The 7592-nt window shown below is 35.8% G+C and overlaps 1 long non-coding RNA gene across 2 annotated transcripts; it reads right to left on the bottom strand.

Moving 5' to 3' along the window:
• Positions 1 to 565: 565 nt before the first annotated feature.
• LOC110879161 lies at positions 566 to 3041 on the bottom strand. Of its 2 annotated transcripts, none has more exons than XR_002558533.2 (4): positions 2695 to 3041; positions 1847 to 1890; positions 906 to 1744; positions 566 to 807 (listed from the first exon to the last, which is right to left on the bottom strand). It is a non-coding gene; the product is annotated as an uncharacterized LOC110879161 (long non-coding RNA). The 2 variants fall into 2 exon arrangements; XR_002558535.2 differs by having other exon boundaries at positions 1640 to 1744.
• Positions 3042 to 7592: the final 4551 nt, after the last annotated feature.

Here is a 7592-nt window from a genome sequence, read left to right as displayed (position 1 = left end):
CCCTTCCACCAATAAAACTCAAATATTACCCATGGATGTTATAGTGGATTTTCAAAGAACTAAAACTTTAGTGACTAAATCATAAATCTTATGAAATCAACTGGTGCAAGAACCCTTTATTATTTGATATATATAATAATAATATATTTAATCTCACAGTCTAATAAACTAGGTTAAATGGGTCGTAAACACGTTAAATGGGGGTAGTCTAATAAAATGGGTTAAATAGGCCGTAAACGAGTTAGCAGGTTGAACTTATATGTTTTGCTTCTGCACATATAATTTCATTGAATTGTGGTTTTTGATATAACAAAACAATAGCTTCTATCTATGTACTAAACCACATTAATTTATTTAATTTAAATCACATTTTCTAGTCACGTTTTTCTAGTAGATAGTGGGCGATTTGGTTATTAGGTTTATATTATTTATGTACACTAGCAAAACAACAAAATATATTATTTTAATTAGTTAATTAATAATTCTAAGCAAAACAAAATATATTATTTTAATTAGTTAATTAATAATTCTAACCATTTGTATATAAAATTGTACTTTAACTATATAATAACTAGAAAATTGCCCGCCGCGATGCGGCGGGTATTTCATTTCTATTAAGCTATTGATTGTATTAATTACAAAGACATATGTATATGTAATGTCTAGCACTATCAACAGTAGTCGCGTCATGCGCACGATATTTAGGCTTTGTAGCGAGCACGTCTTGTCTCTTGGTTCTTATCTGTTTAACCTGCTTTTGGAAAGTTGGGTCTCTAATTTTGTAGCCATTTTCAACACAAAGCAAATCTGAGGAAGAATAAAAAGAAGTGGACAAAATGCAAGGTTAATATTTTTGTGAAGGTATATGTAATAATTTACATAAGAGTTGAAAGTTATTTAATTACCTTAACCATGACCATGTTTACAGTCATCAATGGCATTATCAATGTATATACCAATCAATTAATTAGGAAGTTAAACTAATCATAGAGTTTCTTGTTGTGCATGAACAGAGTAAAATCGTAAAACCTCCCTGAATGCAGAGTGTGGAGGATTTATAGACAAAGAATTTGGATTTCTGCGACAAAGATCGGCGATAAGGTCACCTAATTCCTTATGTGAAGTTTCTCTACTGAACAGGAATTGATACTAGAATGGAATGGCAGAAAAGAGTCCGGCGGTTGCGATTCAGGAACCTAATAATAAGTAAACTTAATTGGGAAGTTAAACTGATGCACACAAGCATGTTAATACAATTATAAATCGTAAAACCTTGCCGAATCAAAAGTAGGAAAAAGGTGCCTTGATCCGAGCTACTGGAAAACCGGGGCCTATTCGAAATTTCATCCTCTTTGTCGTATATATACATTTGTAAAAAAGTGTCTCAATAATTGGAGGCCATGAAAAACATATTATTATATGCTCTAATATTCTCCATAAACTAAGGATCTCGAAACAACAACTTAATAACATGTGGCGGTTCAAGTGGAAAAGGCAACCTCACAGAACCTAATTTACAACATTGATTGCAGCGAGGATGCCCGACATGTGACGTATATACACGTGCAGTCTTCACAATCAGAATACAAAGGTAGTGGCATCTGTACTATTTCAGAGGTCATGAAACTACGAGACATACCCGATGCGAGATCCTGCAGCAAGAAGGCGCGCGAGAAGTTTCACCTATTTTATAAGAGTCAGCTATCCTTTGATGTTTACCAGATGTGTCCGTCGGCAACATTTTCTAAGCAAAGGAAAACAAATCCTTATAAAACACGTGCAACAAAATATCATAGAAAAAGATATAATGTAATAATAATAGTACGGGAAAATAGTATAACTTTACTTGATTGAAGAAAGATCACCCAGCACAATCACTTTGATATAAACCTGAAACAGAAGATGGACACAAGGATGAACACCTCTTAACGAAAAATAGCATTGAATAATTTAATACAGGTAGTTGATGAAGTACAAATTTCATGCCATGTACTGCAAATCTCCTGTCGCAAACTACAAATTTCAAGTTGTAGTTTATTGAAAACAATTATGTGTTGTTGGTAACCATACTTTTCGATCGTATGATCCTTGAATAGCAGCACTGCGACTCGAAATGTTAACTTGGAGTGCAATTACGACTTCCAAAAACAATTGGCGCAATCTTAAAGAAGTCTTGCAGAGCAATGGCAAAACTTATTAATTGCATTACCCATTCATAAGTTTACCAAGAATATTAAAAATTGAGCTAAATTAAGAGTCTAAACCATATTGAACACTAAAATGAAAAGAAATAGCTTCATCCTAACTGATATTGGAGGTCTCTAATTGACAAAAAGCAAGAAGACTTAGACATAGCAAAAGACTACTTTAAAATATCACAAAGAGTCTCAGAATTCGTGCTTATAACTTAAGTAAATATCCATAACAAAATTCTTTAATCTTTGACTTTTTGAGTCAAGCGACAACCAAATACAAATATGTAAATTCTATAATCTTTGACATTTTTAGTCCAGCCACAAACAAATACCAAAATGTAAGATTGTAAGTTGTAGAGATGAGTGAACAAATATGCAATCAGCAAAACGAACGAAGTTATAGAAAATAACCAAAATAACAAAACGCACAAAAATCAAACTGATAGAAATGACCTCATTCTATCTAGCAACAATTACATAATGTTGTTGTTGTTAGTACCTTGCAAATGCTCCAATTGTTTCACGACCGTCATCTAAAGCCAAGCCTTAAAGAAACACAGGTCAACGATGAACTAATCGAGACCTTTTTAGGGTTCCGGCGACTTCGCTTACTTCCGATTGATCTTCATCTATTTGGATTTCCATTTTGCCGACACATCGATGGTATTCCACCATGTCGCTTTATAACCCCCAAATCAAAGCATCATCTTGCCCTAAATATCATATGGGTGAAGGCAGAATAGAGCGGTGGAGGTGATGACTGGCATATGTGGGTTAGATAAATCTGGGAACTGGAACTGTAGCTAAGAGCATACCCAAATTGTTATATAGTATAATATAATAGTATAACATAATATAATATAATGGTACTTTTATTTGTATTATATGTAATATGCAACTAATTTAAAGTCTTTTTCTTTCTTTATTCATTCAAAGAATATAGCAAAAAAAAAAAAAACAATTTAAATGCTTGTAAGTAATTCTTCCCAATTATAACCACAATTTTAAGCGATAAATCATATTTGAAGACTAAACAAAATCATAACCATTCAATCAGATTTAATCTTTGAAGACTAAACAAAATCATAACCATTCAATCAGATTTAATCTTGAAAAAAAAACCTTAAAAGGAAAAGATGTAATAACTATGCCCGTTTAATCCATGTTTGAATTTAGACATACTCGGTGGTTGGATTGTTAATTTTCGAAAAAGAATATTCCAAATACACTATTTATTTGTCTTGTGTTTGTGATAGGTTCTTTGTTGGTAGTAGCTAGAAAAAATATCATGGCATCCTCACCCTCTAACTTTTTCAAGCAGAAAATGCTTAACGAGACATTAACGCAGTTCAACAAAGATGTGTTGTACACCGATGTTTTGGAACAAACATGTGAGAATTTAAGTAATTTGATATGCCAATAGGAGAAGTTATACGGAAGTTGATGTCATTTCCTTCGATTATCGTTCTTGACATTGTTCTTGTTTCTACCCTTGATGAAAACAAGAAGGACATTAAGCAACTCCGCGCAATTGTAGACATTCTTGAAGTTGTGAAGTGTTTCATGGAATTGAAGATTAAGTTTTTAGAGTCAATTTAGTCAATTCTTAGGTTTTTTGGTGTAATTCGTATAATAAAATTACTTGGTTAATACAACCTGTATCAGGTGTTTGTTCAAAATATTAAATTTGGGTCATACGACCTGTATAACCAAAAGCTACCTGGGTTGAACAAGAAGTGTAGGTCAACAAACACATCCATTTAAAATTGTTCCTATTATTTACAAGCTAAAAGAAACCTTTTCAACTTGGTTATAGGTTAAAGAAACTTACCCAAAGATTAGAATGTTGAACATCAACTTTTGTTTGCCTCCACCCGAAGTATGTTCCTTTAACAATCCTACATTTGTTTCTAGCTTAATCCGAAAATAATCAATTTGCCGTGAAATTCTCAAATTAGGTTGTTGACTACTTACCAAAATGATGGACACTTAAATAATGCTTCTTCGGTGATAATACAAGGTCATGGTTAAACCCAAATGTTGAATCCAACCTTCTGTTGGGGTACCTGTTGCATGTAGTATACCATCATTAGAATATATATCACTCAAAGACTTGTGATATGCTTTAGACCACCAAAGAATCTTATAAAAATTATTGCATTTATAGCAATATAATTATTTAACTTTAAGAAGACATACCTTTTGAAGTGCATCAACTACCTTCATCAGTTGCTTTTTCACTACCTTCAGAGTAGAAAGAAGCTCGGTGAGTTCGCCAGTCTCAATCTGATTTAGGTTAGCCCTCACCCACTCCCACTGGAACCTTATCCCACCTGAATACATCTCCACGCGATTTCCCGCCATACATCTTTTAAACATATCCAGCTTAAAATGTTTGGGGTAAAGAGAGTTCAACAGGTCGACCGCCACCCACGTATCAAGCCAAAAAAAACGACCGGCCATTCCCGAGGATACCCCTAATAAGACCCACCAAGTTCACATCAAAACTACCCAAAACCTCGCTAATTCCCACAATATGTTTCTAAGGGCTCGAGCTTGAAAGTCTTCTAGCAATGAAGTGCCACATTGACCCGCTATTTATAGCCCAGATCATTCTCCACCATAAAGCTCCATGCTTTGTCTTGAACATCTACCAACACTTAGCTAACACAGCTAAATTGGCATCTGTAACGACCCAATGCCAATGCCGTCGTACTCAATAGGAAGAATAACTTTTGACCAAGCCAACCAATTCATGCTTTCATGGTCTTCATCACCTCCCCAAAAGAAGCTACGCCTCAACCGATCAAGGGACTTCAAAACTTGGGCGGGGGCATGAAAAAGAGGGAAACAGTAAGTCAACAAGGAGTTTAGAACTGACTTGAGAACGATAATATACCCCCGACCGACAATTGTCAGGCCTTCCAAAACAACAACTTGTTTCGAAATTTCTCCACCACCACGGACCAATTCCTTACCAAGTTCATATTATCCCCAACCGGGATTTCGAGATGAATGAATAGAAAAGAACCCATCTTGCATCTAGAGCACTCCGCCATATTAGACAACTCTGATTGACTAGTGCCCATGCCGTAAACACTACACTTTGGAGGTTAATTTTGAGCCTGGAAACAAGATGAAAACACCTAAGAATACGCTTAAGCATTAATGCGTTCAAAGTTGACCACTCCCCAATAAATAAAACATCGTCGGCAAAGAGGAAATGGGACAAAATCGGTCCATCTCTAGAGATCTTCAACCCCTTAAAAATATCATTTTCACAAGCTTTTTCCATGACGCAAGTGAGACCCTCCATTGCAAGAATAAAGAGGTACGACGATATAGGGTCACCTTGCCCTAAACCCCGCGAGCAGACAAACTCGCATGTTGGAGACCCATTCACCAAAACCAAGGTTCGAGCCATATATAAGATCGCCCTAATCTAATTCGTCCATTTTAGAGGGAACCCCATTTTTTCTAGCATAGAAATAAGGAAGTCCTAACAAAGCGAGTCATAGGCCTTTTCGATATCCACTTTAAGCAACATGCCTTTACGTCTAGAGCTTCGCATCCGAGCTATCGTCTCATTAATAATTAAATGGCCATCAAAAATGCTCCAGCTAGATAAGAAAGCCATTTGTTCTTCCGATACAAGCTTCCTGATCACACCTTTTAACCTGTTTGCAAGAACCTTTGACAGGATTTTATTTGTGCAACCCACTAGGCTTATTGGCCTAAATCAAGACCCGAAAAGGATTTTTTATTTTAGGAATAAGCACCACAAACGATGGGAAACACCCTGTAGACATGTCCCCTCGATCATGGAACTCATTAAAAAGTTTTGCAGAATATATTTTTAGGTTGTCCCAAAATTGTTTAATAAAACTAAAGTTGAAGCCATCGGGCCCTGGGGCCCGATCCCCCGCACAATCCCACACCGCCCGCTCGATTTCTAAAATGGAAAAATTGACCAATAAGACCTTCATTAGCCAAGGATGACAACCACGAGATAAAAAGACACACCAGAACCGGTCGATGCTGCACTGGTTTAGAAAACTCAGCGGAGAAAAATTCCACCACTTTTTTCTTTGTAATGCTTTGTATTCTTATACTTTCCTTATTTAGAAAGTGTCGTTGTATTTCTATTTTTGGAAAACTCGTAATTGAAATTGTATTCGTATTTTATTTTCCAACATTGTAATCCGATACTTTGATCATAATGAAACTCGATTATTTTTATACATAATTATGTTACACCTCTCAAATTTGATTACATGCTTATCATCTGATTCGTAACCCAGATATCCCAAAAAATAATCCCGCAATTCTGTTAGAAGGCATGTTTATCTTGACAACCGTGTGAAAAAAGACCGAGTTTTCATCCTCGTTAATCGCCCACCTCACCCTCGACTTTTGTTTCGCATCCGTAGCTTTTAATTTTTCAATTCCAAGAATCGCTTTTTTCGCCTCTGCCCTAGCTTTTACTTTTGTTTCGGGGTTATTGGATTGTATCACTCTCAACTATTGGGTATTGGTCGCTGTCACTCTCAACTATCACTTTAACTTGCACCACTCCTAACTTAACACTTTGTGTGTTGTGTCACTCCGGAGTTAACCATTCTACAACAGTTTCTGCAAATCAGGTGGAGCACATCCAAATCGGAACACATAAGATGTCATAATTAAGGGATTTCGCAACAATAACAGAGCAAAACTTGTTGTCAAGTATAGCTCCGGAGTGACACAACACACAAAATGTTAAGTTGTGAGGGGTGATGGTCAAAGTGATAGTTGAGAGTGGCAACCGCCAATACCCCAATAATTGAGAGTAATAAAATCAAGAGTAAATTACAAAAATCGTCCTTTATGTTGACACTATATTGCAAACTGTGTTGTTTTTCTTCAAAAAGTACAAAAAACGTACTTGATGTTTGCAAACCCTTGCATGTTACGTCCGTTAGCCCTAACTCAGTTAATTTTTATGGTTAACTCTAACCAAGTGGACCTATATGGGGTATTTTTGTTATTTTACATTATTTACTCAAATGAATAAATATAAAAATTAATACATTAAAAAACTTAATAAATATCTCTTACGCTCTGTTCCCGGGTCTCATTTAACAGGGGGAAGGGAGGGAAAAAAATGAAAATATGAAAAACCATGTTCCCGAGTTTCATTTAACAGGGGGAGGGGAGGGAAAAGGGAAGAAAATGTTCTCGAGTTTCATTTAACAGGGGGAGGGGAAGGAAAAGGGAAGAAAATATGACCAAATATGACCATATTTTCATCCTTACAAATTGGAGAGATTAGGAGAGAAAATTCTCCTTTCCCTCCCCCTGTTAAATGAGACTCGGGAACATAGTGTTAAACACACACATACTGTCTCTTTCAAGTAC

Source organism: Helianthus annuus, chromosome 9 (assembly GCF_002127325.2).
Source record: "Helianthus annuus cultivar XRQ/B chromosome 9, HanXRQr2.0-SUNRISE, whole genome shotgun sequence".
NCBI lineage: Eukaryota > Viridiplantae > Streptophyta > Magnoliopsida > Asterales > Asteraceae > Helianthus > Helianthus annuus.
This window is presented reverse-complemented; position numbering and strand designations above follow the sequence as displayed.